Genomic DNA, 13,168 nt, shown 5'->3' with positions numbered 1-13,168 from the left:
GAATTCTTTTATGTGTGATTGAGTTGTCTTTGCAAGTCTCTTCGAATTATCCATTTGACCTGGCCAACTAGATTGGTAGTTCTTGCAATGGGAGAAGTGCATGGCTTTGGGTTCAATCTTGCGGTGTCCTTACTCAGTGACAGAAAGAGTTGCAAGGCACGTATTGTATTGTTGCCATCAAGGATAACAAGATGCGGTATTTATCATATTGCATGAATTTATTCCTCTACATCATGTCATCTGGCTTAAGGTGTTACTCTGTTTTTAACTTAATACTCTAGATGCATGCTGGATAGCGGTCGATGAGTGGAGTAATAGTAGTAGATGCAGAATCGTTTCGATCTACTTGTCATGGACGTGATTCCTATATACATGATCATACCTAGATAACCTCATAACTATGCTCAATTCTATCAATTGCTCAATAGTAATTTGTCCACCCACCGTAGAATACTTATGCTCTTCAGAGAAGCCACTAGTGAAAGCTATGGCCCCCGGGTGTATTCTAATCATATCAATCTCCATCACTTTATTTACTTGCTTTGCTTTTACTTTTTAGTTTGCATCTTTATACCAAAAATACCAAAAATATTATCTCTATCAGATCTCACTCTCGTAAGTGACCGTGAAGGGATTGACAACCCCTAATTGTGTTGGTTGCGAGTAGCTATCGTTTTGTGCAGGTATGAGGGACTTGCGCCTGACCTCCTACTGTATTGATACCTTGGTTCTCAAAAACTGAGGGAAATACTTACGCTACTGTGCTGCATCATCCTCTCCTCTTCGGGGAAAACCAACGCAAGCTCGAGACGTAGCATGAGTCACTTGGGATTTATATCTGTTGATCACTATGAAGAACTTGAAATACGATCGAACTACTATTTTGCCCTCAACTACGATGGGAGGTAAGGAACTGCCATCTAGCTCTACACTAGATTCTCCTTCCGTTATTAGTAGGCTTGCGACACCTAAACCTGCTACTGTTATGAATTCTGATATGTCGCATGTTATTGATGATGCCACTTCTGCTATGAATGATGAAACTACTTCTGTCTGTGATACTATTGTGCCATTAGGTGAATTTCTAGATGAACAACTTGCTAGAGTTAGGGGGAATGAAAATATTGAAGAACCTATTATTAATGATAGTGATGATGAAGGTTCCCCCAATGATTATGTATTACCTGTTGTTCCTAAGGGTTATGTTATGAATGAAAAAGCTGCTATGGAAATTCTTGCTTGCAATGATAGAAATGATCTTAAGAAATTATTAGCTAAATGGAAGCAGCAGTCTCTTAATGCTAGAATGAAACCCGGTCCTGCTTTTGATACTTCACCTATTTGTGTTACTGATAAGGATTATGAATTCTCTGTTGATCCTGAGATTATTACTTCAGTTGAATCTGATCCTTTTTATGGCCTTGAATCTGAAACTGTTGTGGCACATCTTACCAAGTTGAATGATATAGCCACCCTATTTACTAATGATGAGAAGTCTCGCTATTTATATATCCTTAAGATATTTCCGTTCTCATTAAAGGGTGATGCTAAGACTTTGTATAATTCTCTTGCTCCTGGTTGTGTGCATAGTCCCCAGGATATGATTTATTACTTCTCTGCTAAATATTTCCCTGCTCATAAGAAACAAGCTGCCTTACGGGAAATTTATAATTTTGTGCAAATCAAAGAAGAGAGTCTCCCACAAGCTTGGGGGAGGCTTCTCCGGTTACTTAATGCTTTGCCTGATCATCCTCTTAAGAAAAATGAAATACTTGATATCTTTTATAATGGACTAACCGATGCTTCCAAGTACTACTTGGATAGTTGTGCTGGTTGTGTTTTCAGGGAAAGAACAGTCGACGAAGCTGAAATACTATTGAATAATATGTTGACTAATGAAAATAATTGGACCCTTCCTGAGCCAATTCCTAAAGTAATTCCTGAACCAATTGAGCCAACCCCTGAGCCTATTCCTAAACCCACTCCGAAGAAGAGAGGTGTTTTATTTCTCAGTCCTGAAGATATGCAAGAGGCAAAGAAATCAATGAAAGAAAAAGGTATTAAAGCTGAAGATGTTAAGAATTTACCACCTATTGAAGAAATACATGGTCTTAATTTACCGCCTGAAGAACCATATTGTCTTGATAACCCGACACAGGTAGTAAAGGTAAATTGTCTCTATAGATATGATAAAGTTGAAATACCCTCTACGAAATTTGATAGCCCATGCTTAGATGAATTTGACGACTTTATGGCTAGACAAGAAAGTTTTAATGCTTATGTTGGTATAGAGTTAAAGAATAATGCTTTCGAGATAGGACGCGTAGGTGATAATCTGGCGAGAGTTAAAGATGAACTTCACCGCATTAGCAAATATGCTTCTATGGTTGCTACTCAAGCTGAGCAAGTACTTAAAGCTCAAAATGATTTGCTTGATGAATTCAATAATAAAAATTATTTTGCGGTTAGAGTGGCTACTAGAACTGGTAGAATGACTCAGGAACCTTTGTATCCTGAAGGCCACCCTAAGAGAATCGAGCAAGATTCTCAGAGAAATAATTTAGAGGCACCTAGTTCTTCTAAAAAGAAGAAGAAGAAAAATGGTAGAACTTTGCATGCTTCTAGTGAACCTACTGTAGAGACACCTGAGAATCCCAATGATATTTCTATTTCTGTTGCTGAAACACAACCAGGTGATGAACATGAACCTAGTGATAATGTTAATGACAATGTTCATGTTGATTCTCAACCTAGCAAAGACAACGATGTAGAGATTGAACCTGATGTTGATCTTGATAACCCACAATCAAAGAATTAACGTTATGATAAGAGAGACTTTGTTGCTAGGAAGCACGATAAAGAAAGAGAACCATGGGTTCAGAAACCCATGCCCTTTCCTCCTAAACCATCCAAGTCAAAGGATGATGAGGATTTTGAGCGCTTTCCTGAAATGATTAGACCTATTTTCTTACGTATGCGCTTAACTGATATGCTGAAAGTAAATCCTTATGCTAAGTATATGAAAGATATCATCACAAATAAAAGAAAGATACCGAAAGCTGAAATTTCCACCATGCTTGCTAATTACACTTTTAAGGCTGGAATACCAAAGAAACTTGGAGATCCGGGTGTACCAACTATACCATGTTCCATTAAAAGAAACTATGTTAGAAATGCTTTATGTGATCTTGGAGCCGGTGTTAGTGTTATGCCTCTCTCTTTATATCGTAGACTTGAATTGAATAAGTTGACACCTACTGAAATGGCTAATAAATCAACTGCTATACCGATCGGTATTTGTGAGGATGTGCCTGTTGTGGTTGCAAATGTCACTATCTTACCGGACTTTGTTATTCTTGATATTCCCGAGGACGATAGTATGTCTATTATCCTTGGTAGACCTTTTCTTAATACTGCAGGGGCTGTTATTGATTGCAACAAAGGCAATGTCACTTTTCATGATAATGGTAATGAGCATATGGTAAACTTTTCGAGGAAACAATCTCAAGTTCATAGCATCAATTCTATTGAAAAAGTTTCAACTATCATTTTTGGAGGTTTTGAATTTCCTCTCCCTACTGTCAAGAAAAAAGTATGATATTGTTATTGTTGGGGATTTTCATATCCCCGTTGAGGTAACTTAGTGTTATTCGAAATTTCTCCGGTTCCGTGTTATTCGGAATGAGTTTGTTAACAAGACTTGATCAACCTTGTTAGTGGGTTCATTTTGATGACCACGAGATGGATGAAACTAGAAGGCACAACCTTGTGTACCCTCTTTTTACTTTCTGTTATTTAGAATAAATAAAGGAAAAATATTATTATCTGTCTGTTTTCTGAATTATTCATGCATTAAAAAATAGTCCGGAAATAAAAGTGCTCCAAATGCCTTGCAAATTTAGTATGATTTTTTCTGGAATATTTGAGGATTTTAGGCACTGAAAACACTGCAGGAGGGGCAAGCACCAGGCCACGAGAGAGGAGGGTGCCCCCCTGTCTCGTGGGCCCCTAGTGGCTCCCCTCCACTTATGCCAGCACCCACACACTTCATCTTCTACCCAAAAAATCCCCATCCAGCTCAAGCACGAGTTCTAGCTCGTTTTGCTGCGATTTTTGATCTCTTGGCTCAAAGCTCCATTAACAAAACTGCTTTGGGAGATTGTTGCTTGGTATGTGACTCCTCCATTGGTCCAATTAGTTTTTGTTCTAGTGCTTTATTCATTGCAAAATTTTGCTTCTTAGGTGACCATGTTCTTGAGCTTGCATGTTAAATTTTTTAGGTCCCAAGCAATTCCAATGCATGATATAGGCTCTAGGCACTTGTAGGAGTAGTTGCTATCAATCTTGTTTAGTTTTATTCACTTTTATTTTGAAGTTACTAAAATTTCAGAAATTTTCAGAAAATGTTAAGGAGGATCTTTAAAGGCTCTTCTAGCCAAAGCTATGAGGAAAAACAAGCAAAAGAGAAAGAAAAGGCCAAGTATAATCTTCCTTGCTTAGCGGAAGTACGGTTGTGCGAGTGGCCATGTGAGGATTTCTTAAAAGAAGCCAGAATTCATGAAGACTTTTATGCTTTAATCGAGACTGCAGGCCTCACCGGTTTCATGAACGACCGAATCAATCAGTATCTCTTACTCACCAATACTTTCATTCAAAACTTTTATTATTATCCTAAGAAGTCACTGCCTGCAGTATCATTTCATTTATATGATGAATTCAAAGAAATGTCTTTACGTCATTTTTGCGCGGTATGTAGGATACCTTATGAGGGAGAATTAGATGAACCCCATCGTGACGATGTGGGTGGCTTTGTTAATACTATTGCTATAGAGGAGCCAAAGAAGGGCTCCGAGGCGAAGGTCTCTAGCATACACTTTCCTGTTTTACGCTACTTTGCCATATTTGCTAGTAGAAGCTTGATTGGTCGTGGAAATAGTGGAAATTTGAGCGTTCCAGATATTATTATTATTCAACATGCTTTGCTAGGAGACAATACTTTTAGTATGGGTGTCGTCGTTGCTAAACGGCTAGCCCTGAATCGTACAAAAGGCCCCATATTTGGAAGTATCTATGCTGCACGTCTTGCTGAACATTTTCAGATACCCATTAGGCATTATGAGGAGGAGGAGACAAAATTACCCCCTCACATTTTAGATTACAAGAGCATGGTAGCACATAAGTTTATTGTTGACAACGAAGAGAAGATGCTCTTGTATAGACTTAGATTCAATAAGAAACACTTTGAGTTTATTAGTTTGCCTGCACCTCTGTTATTTGATTTGCTTGTAGAAAATCGCCTTATCACGCCGAAAGCGGTGAACAATCACCGATCTCAAGCTTTTACTCCAGAACCTGAACCTGAGCCAGAACCTGAGCTGGACCCTTATCGTGCATCATCTGCCCAGTGGGATCCGGAGATGACCAGCCAGTGGTATCCTGATTACACCTCCCAGTACACCGGGGAGAGTAGCGGCAGTCCTTGGTATAAAACCAACTTAGGCCAAAAGCCTAAGCTTGGGGGAGTACGTATTTCTCACCGACTTTACATTCATGTTCACACATTCATCGTCGGTGCTCATACTCTTTCATTGTATTATCCATGTTAGTTTAAATTTCTTTTTCTAGTTTTCTTCTTGTGTGTTTGATAAACCTTGAGAAAAACCAAAAAAATTAGTTAGTTTAATTTCCATGCTTGTAGTAGAATTAAAATGAAAACCCAAAAAGATTTCTAGTTCTTCTTTTTACTTGTTGGGAGCTTTCCCGTGTAAATAGTTTTATTTTCTTTTCTTTCCTTTAGGGGTCGAGAAGACCATATTGAAAATGCTTAGTGGCTCTTATATGCATGATTGTTTATTTAAACTTAGAGCCCATATTACCTTGTCTTCTCTCTTGAGTTTAATGCTTGTAGATTCCAGCTTAGTCCAATGCACGTGCACTCTTATTATTATACACATCGTTCGGTCATGCAAGTGAAAGGCAATAATGACATTATATGATGAACTTATTGGGATGAGAAAAGCCGGTATGAACTCGACCTCTCTTGTTTTTGTAAATATGATGATTCATCGTTCCTGAGTCAGCTATTATGAAGTAAACATATTTGCAATGACATTTAGAGATTATAGTTACTTGTGCCATGCTTGATTAGCTATGAGTTATAATGGTTTACCTTCCGTGCCAGCATGCTATTAGAATGATTATGATATGGTATGATGGGATGGTATCCTCCTTTGAATGAATTGAGTGACTCGACTTGGCACATGTTCACGCATGTAGTTGAATCAAATCAAAATAGCCTTCATGATATTTATATTCATGGTGGATTATATCCTACTCATTCTTGTACTCGGTGTGAATTAATTTTAATGCATGTTTACGACTGTTGTCGCTCTCTCAGTTGGTCGCTTCCCAGTCTTTTGCTAGCCTTCACCTGTACTAAGCGGGAATACTGCTTGTGCATCCAAACTCCTTAAACCCCAAAGTTGTTCCATACGAGTCCACTATACCTTCCTATATGCAGTATTTACCTGCCGTTCCAAGTAAATTTGTATGTGCCAAACTCCAAACCTTCAAATGAAATTATGTTTTGTATGCTCGAGCAGTTCATGTTTCAACTAGGGCTGCCTATATCTTCCATGTTAGGTGGGTTATTCTCAAGAGGAGTTGACTCCCTCCTCATTCACGAGAAAGGGCCGGTAACCGGGATGCCTAGTCCCATGATCCAAAAAGATCAAAGCCAATCAAAATAATTAAACAAAACTCCCCCAGGGCTGTTGTATGTTGGAGGCACTCGTTGTTTGGAGCACGCCATGGATTGATGTTTGTTGGTGGTCGGGGGAGTATAAACCTTTACCTTCTGTTTGGGAACTGCCTATAATGCATGTAGTATGGAAGATACATCCATCTCATAGTTGTTGCATTGACAGCGAAAGTATGCCGCTCAAAATGTTATTCACTCTCTATTTTAAAATCAAGCTCTGGCACCTCTACAAATACCTTCTTCCCTCTGCGAAGGGCCTATCTATTTACATTTATGTTGAGTCATAACCGTTCTTATTAAAAAGCACCCGCTGGAGAGCACACTGTCATTTGAATTCATTATTATTGGTTTATATTGGGTATGACTTGATTGGATCTCTTTTACCATGAATTACAATGTTCAGTCGGTCCTTGATCTTTAAAGGTGCTCTGCATTTATGTTTTGCGGTCTCAGAAAGGGCTAGAGAGATACCATTTTGTTATATCATGTTATGATTATTTTGACAAAGTGTTGTCATCCGAGTTTTACTATTATGGCTCGCTAGCTGATTGTGTTATTGATATGAGTAATTGTGAGACCTATGTGTTATTGTGAGTATGGTTAGTTCGTAATATTTGCTGAAACTTGAATGCTGGCTTTTCATGTTACAACAACAAGAGCAAACAGAGTTTGTAAAAGTTTTTCTTTATCACTTTCAGTTTATTAACTGAATTGCTTGAGGACAAGCAAAGGTTTAAGCTTGGGGGAGTTGATACGTCTCCAACATATCTACTTTTCCAAACACTTTTGCCCTTGTTTTGGACTCTAACTTGCATGATTTCAATGAAACTAACCCAGACTGACGTTGTTTTCATCAGAACTACCATGACATTGTTTTATGTGTAGAAAAGAAAAGTTCTCGGAATGTCCTGGAAATCCACGGAGGCACTTCTTGGATTTAATAAGATTTTTTGGCAAAAGAATTAATCCCAGGGGGCCCACAACCTGTCCACGAGACAGGGGGGCGCCCCCCTAGGGCGCGGCCCCCTATCTCATGGGCCCCCTGGACCTCCTCCGACCTCAACTCCAACTCCATATATTCCGTCTCGGGGAGAAAAAAATCAGGGAGAAAGTTTCATCGCGTTTTACGACACGGAGCCGCCGCCAAGCCCTAATTTCTCTCGGGAGGGCTGTTCCGGAGTCCGTTCGGGGCTCCGGAGAGGGGGATTCGTCGCCGTCATCATCATCAACCATCCTCCATCACCAATTTCATGATGCTCACCGCCGTGAGTGAGTAATTCCATCATAGGCTTGCTGGACGGTGATGGGTTTGATGAGATTTGCCATGTAATCAAGTTAGTTTTGTTAGGGTTTGATCCCTAGTATCCACTATGTTCTGAGATTGATGTTGCTATGACTTTGCTATGCTTAATGCTTGTCACTAGGGCCCAAGTGCCATGATTTCAGATCTGAACCTATTATGTTTTCATGAATATATGTGTGTTCTTGATCCTATCTTGCAAGTATATAGTCACCTATTATGTGTTATGATCCGACAACCCCAAAGTGACAATAATCCGGATACTTCTCGGTGATGACCGTAGTTTAGGAGTTCATGTATTCACTATGTGCTAATGCTTTGTTCTGGTTCTCTATTAAAAGACGGCCTTAATATCCCTTAGTTTCTGCTAGGACCCCGCTTCAACGGGAGGGTAGGACAAAAGATGTCATACAAGTTCTTTTCCATAAGAACGTATGACTATTTATGGAATACATCCCTACAGTACATTGATTAAGCTAGTTCTATATCACCCTATGTTATAACTATTGCATGAGGAATCGCATCCGGCATAATTATCCATCACTGATCCATTGCCTACGAGCTTTTCATATATTGTTCTTTGCTTATTTACTTTTCCGTTGCTACTCTTACAACTACTACAAAAACCCAAAAACATTTATCTTTACGTTTGCTACCGTTACCTTTATTATCATACCACTTTTGCTACTAAACACTTTGCTGCAGATACTAAGTTATCCAGGTGTGGTTGAATTGACAAGTCAACTGCTAATACTCAAGAATATTCTTTGGCTCCCCTTGTGTCAAATCAATAAATTCGGGTTGAATACTCTACCCTTGAAAGCTATTGCGATCCCCTATACTTGTGGGTTATCGATGATACATCAACACGTGTCTCGGCCTAACAATGGTCCATTCACTTTAAAAGGCCCGGCCTATCAAAATAAGCGGGCCGGCCCATTAGCGGCCTACTTGGGTTACGCCCATTCAGAAGTATGGCCCATACGAGTTACACAAAATTGTCCCATCAAAGGCCCATTCTAGATTTGAAAATTTCTAGCCCAGCCCGTTAATGGCCCGCTACATCTTTGGGCCCAATTACAGCCCGAGCTTCTATCATCCTGTTAGCAGCCCACCCTCAGTTCTAGCCTGTTAACAGCCCGAAACGTCTTTTGGCCTTTTCTCGGCCCATTCTGCAGTTGGGCCAACTTCTAGACCGCTGTGACTTTAGGCATTTCCTCGGCCAATTCGGTAAATGGGTGAATTCCTAGCCCATTTTGTCTTTCGGTCTATTAACAGCCCGCACAATAGTTGGGCCTTTCACTATACAACCTAATTTTGGGTCCATTAGCGGCCCATGTTCCGTAGGGCAATATTTCAGCCTGACGTGATTTTCGACCTGTTAAAAGGCTAGTTTGCAAATTGGGCCGCCTCTGCCCCAAAACACTTTCGGCCTCTTACTGGCCCGAGACAAAATTGACATTTATTTTGGCCTGCAAGAGGCCCGCGGGCAATTTCCATTTATACGGGCCTATCGAGCTTTCGGCCTATTAATGGCCTGCTAAGAACCATTGTTACAGTGGGCCACATCATTTGCGATCCACTAAATATTATTTTGACTAGCCCAATTAAGGCCCTCTTTGACTACACATGTTTGTTTGTTCGCATGGCGTCTAGGAAATGTTTGGGCGTGTTGGACCCCGTTTCAATGATATAGCATATTCAAAGAATTATCCTACTCTATACTATCGCCTCTAAAAAACATACACTATACAATAAAGAGACTAAGGCATACAAACATAGAAAAATCCTACACTATACAATAAATAAATTATAGCTGATTATACCCACTATGCATTATAGTTGGCACCAGTGATAATAAAGCATACACAAACAGAAAATTACATACATTGGGAAATAAAGCTCATACATCATGGGCGCGCATCAACATAATCTCAAATTCCTTCGTGGTTACCTCAGTGTCTTGTTTCATTTTTTGACTCCTCCATCTAATACGCACAAGTCCAGTCTCAACTTGTTGATTGCATGTTAAGAATCATGTACACGTTGTCTTGCCACCTCTATTTGATGCTCGAGAACATCAGCACATTCCACTTCCAATCCATAATCATTTGGTAACGGCCATGCCACACTGCTCGCAGATCTTTGTGTTGATGTCACTTCGTCCTGAAATGTCTCTGTAAGTACACATGACTAGGGCAAAAATATAGTTACAACGGTGAAGCGAGCAAGACAGACTATTTTGTACATGGAAAAATAGTACTAACAATAATGTTACATGTCATGAAGCATAAGCAGGTGATATTTTAAAAATTATAAAAATGGTAGTCTATGCATCCCGCATACAGAAATCTCTCTTAGCTCACCAGAGGAGCATGATGTTGGGGCCAAATCCAAAACACAGACATGTTACAAATTTAGACAACACATTGCGTATAAGTAAGCAAGTAGTTGGCCATTCTGTAGCTCCATTAAAGTCTTAGGGAGCATAATGAACAGCAGAGGGATTCATACAAACCTACTACAACAAGCAAAACTATGCAATCATTAGCCTAGTATAAACTAGATTGTGAGCCTCATGTAGCAATAGTTGGTTAATAGACTTCAAGCTTCAGGCACACTTCGCTAGAGTAATTTGGTAAGGCCTTTAATTATGTCAACTAATAGTTATACAAGTACCCAACAACAGGTATCATTGTTTGGGCATCTCATTAACTGAGGACAAATAAAGCAATTGAAAAGACCAATTTAACTATGCCTAAAAAACAAGAAATTGAACTATTGAGTTGGCAGCATGCATACATGCACGCCTAATACGTCCATTTTGCATCATGTATACCTACTGTTGTTTATAATATTTTTATGCATAATAATGCTTTTTGGAGTAATTCTAATGCCTTTTCTCTCATAATATGCAAGGTTCACACAAAGAGGGAGAATTCCGGCAGCTAGAAATTTGAACCTGAAAAAGCTATGTCAGGCCACCTATTCTGCACAACTCCAAATGAGCTTAAACTTCAAGAGGAATTTTTATGGAATAAATAAGAAATAATTGAGCAAATAACTACCGGAGGGGGGCACCTGGTGAGCACAAGACACTAGGGCACGCCAGGCCCCCCTGGCGCGCCCTGGTGGGTTATGCTCAGCTCAGCCCACCTCCGGCACCCATCTTCTGGTATATAAGTCATTTTGACCTAGAAAAAATAAGGAGAAGACTTTAGGGACGGAGCGCCACCGTCTCGAGGCGGAACTTGGGCAGGAGCACTTTTGCCCTCCGGCGGTGCGATTCTGCCGAGGGAACTTCCCTCCCAGAGGGGGAAATCATCGTCATCATCGTCACCAACAACTCTCCCATCTTGAGGAGGGCAATCTCCATCAACATCTTCAACAACACCATCTTTCAAAAACTAGTTCATCTCTTGTGTTCAATCTTTGTACTGGAAATATAGATTTGTGCTTATGGGTGACTAGCAGTGTCGATTACATCTTGTAGTTGATTACTATATGGTTTATTTGGTGGAAGATTATATGTTCAGATCCATTATGCTATTTAATACCCTTCTGATCTTGGGTGTGATTATCATTTGTGAGTAGTTACTTTGGTTCTTGAGGTCACGGAAGAAATCTTGTTGAAAGTAATCATGTGAATTTTATATGTCACTACTGGAATCAGGATCTTTGCCGTCAGCTAGCTCTTTACCATCAGCTAGCTGACGACAAAGAAGGTCTTTGTCCTCAGCTTACAGAAAGCTGACGGCAAAGTACGAGCGGACGGCAAAGAAGAAGAAGAAGAAGAAGAAGAAGAAGAAGAAGAAGAAGAAGAAGAAGAAGAAGAAGAAGAAGAAGAAGAAGAAAAAGAAGAAGAAGAAGAATAAGAAAAAGAAGAAGAAGAATAAGAAGAAGAAGAGCCATTGCAAGTGAAAGTGCAACTATCCCAGGTGGTTTTGGTAATGATTAACAACATATAGTTCATTGAACTAATGCCATTTCAAGATAAATATTTCAGGAAAGTTCAATGATTGGCATGGCATGGATAAGGAATGTGGACCCCTCAAAATGCTAAGGACAAAATATTGGCTCAAGCTTTAAAGTCGATGACTCTACATTTTCTATTTTAGTGATCCAAGATCACATTGAGTCTATAGGAAAGCCAATACTATTAAAAGGGGATGAGGTGTTGCTTAATGGCTTGCTTTCTCAAAATGCTTAGTGATATGCTCCAAAAGCCCTCAACCACTTTCTCATATCCACATATGTCCCAAACCAAAAGTCAAACTCGGCCCCACCGATTTGATCCATCCGGCGCCACCGAGTTCATTTGACATAGCCACTGCCATAAACCCTAGTCTTTTCGATCTCACTGATAGGGATCTCGGTCACACCGAGACGGGGTTGCAAACTCTCTGTTTACCTTCCTAACATTTCGGTCTAACCGAGATGAGCGATCGGTCGCACCGAGTCTGCAATGCAAACTCCATGTTTCCTTTTTGTAATGGTTCGGTCCCACCGAGATGAGCGAATCGGTTCCACCGAGTTTGCCTGACCAACTCTCTATTAGCTTATTACCAAAGTCGGTCCAACCGAGTTTGAGTAATTGGTCCCACCGAGATTACCTTCCCTAACCCTAATGATATCGATCCCACCCAGATGACATGTCCGTCCCACCGAAATTGCCTAACGGTCACATTTGTACTAAATCGGTCCGACCGAGTTTTGTGACTCGGTCCCACCGAGTTTGGTATAATGTGTGTAATGGTTAGATTTTGTGTGGAGGCTATATATACCAGTCCACCCTCTCCTCATTCGTGAGGGAAGCCATCCGATCATGCCTACACTTCCAATACCCATTTTCTGAGAGAGAACCACCTACTCATGTGTTGAGACCAAGACATTCCAATCCAACCATATGAATCTTGTCTCTAGCCTTCCCCAAGTTGCTTTCCACTCAAATCATCTTTCCACCAAATCCAATCCTATGAGAGTGAGTTGAGTGTTGGGGATACTATCATTTGAAGCACAAGAGCAAGGAGTTCATCATCAACACACCATCTATTACCTTTTGGAGAGTGGTGTCTCCTAGATTGCTTAGGTGTCAATTGGGAGCCTCC

The sequence above is a fragment of the Triticum aestivum genome, chromosome 3B (genome assembly GCF_018294505.1).
Source record: "Triticum aestivum cultivar Chinese Spring chromosome 3B, IWGSC CS RefSeq v2.1, whole genome shotgun sequence".
Taxonomy (NCBI): Eukaryota; Viridiplantae; Streptophyta; class Magnoliopsida; order Poales; family Poaceae; genus Triticum; species Triticum aestivum.
This window is presented reverse-complemented; position numbering follows the sequence as displayed.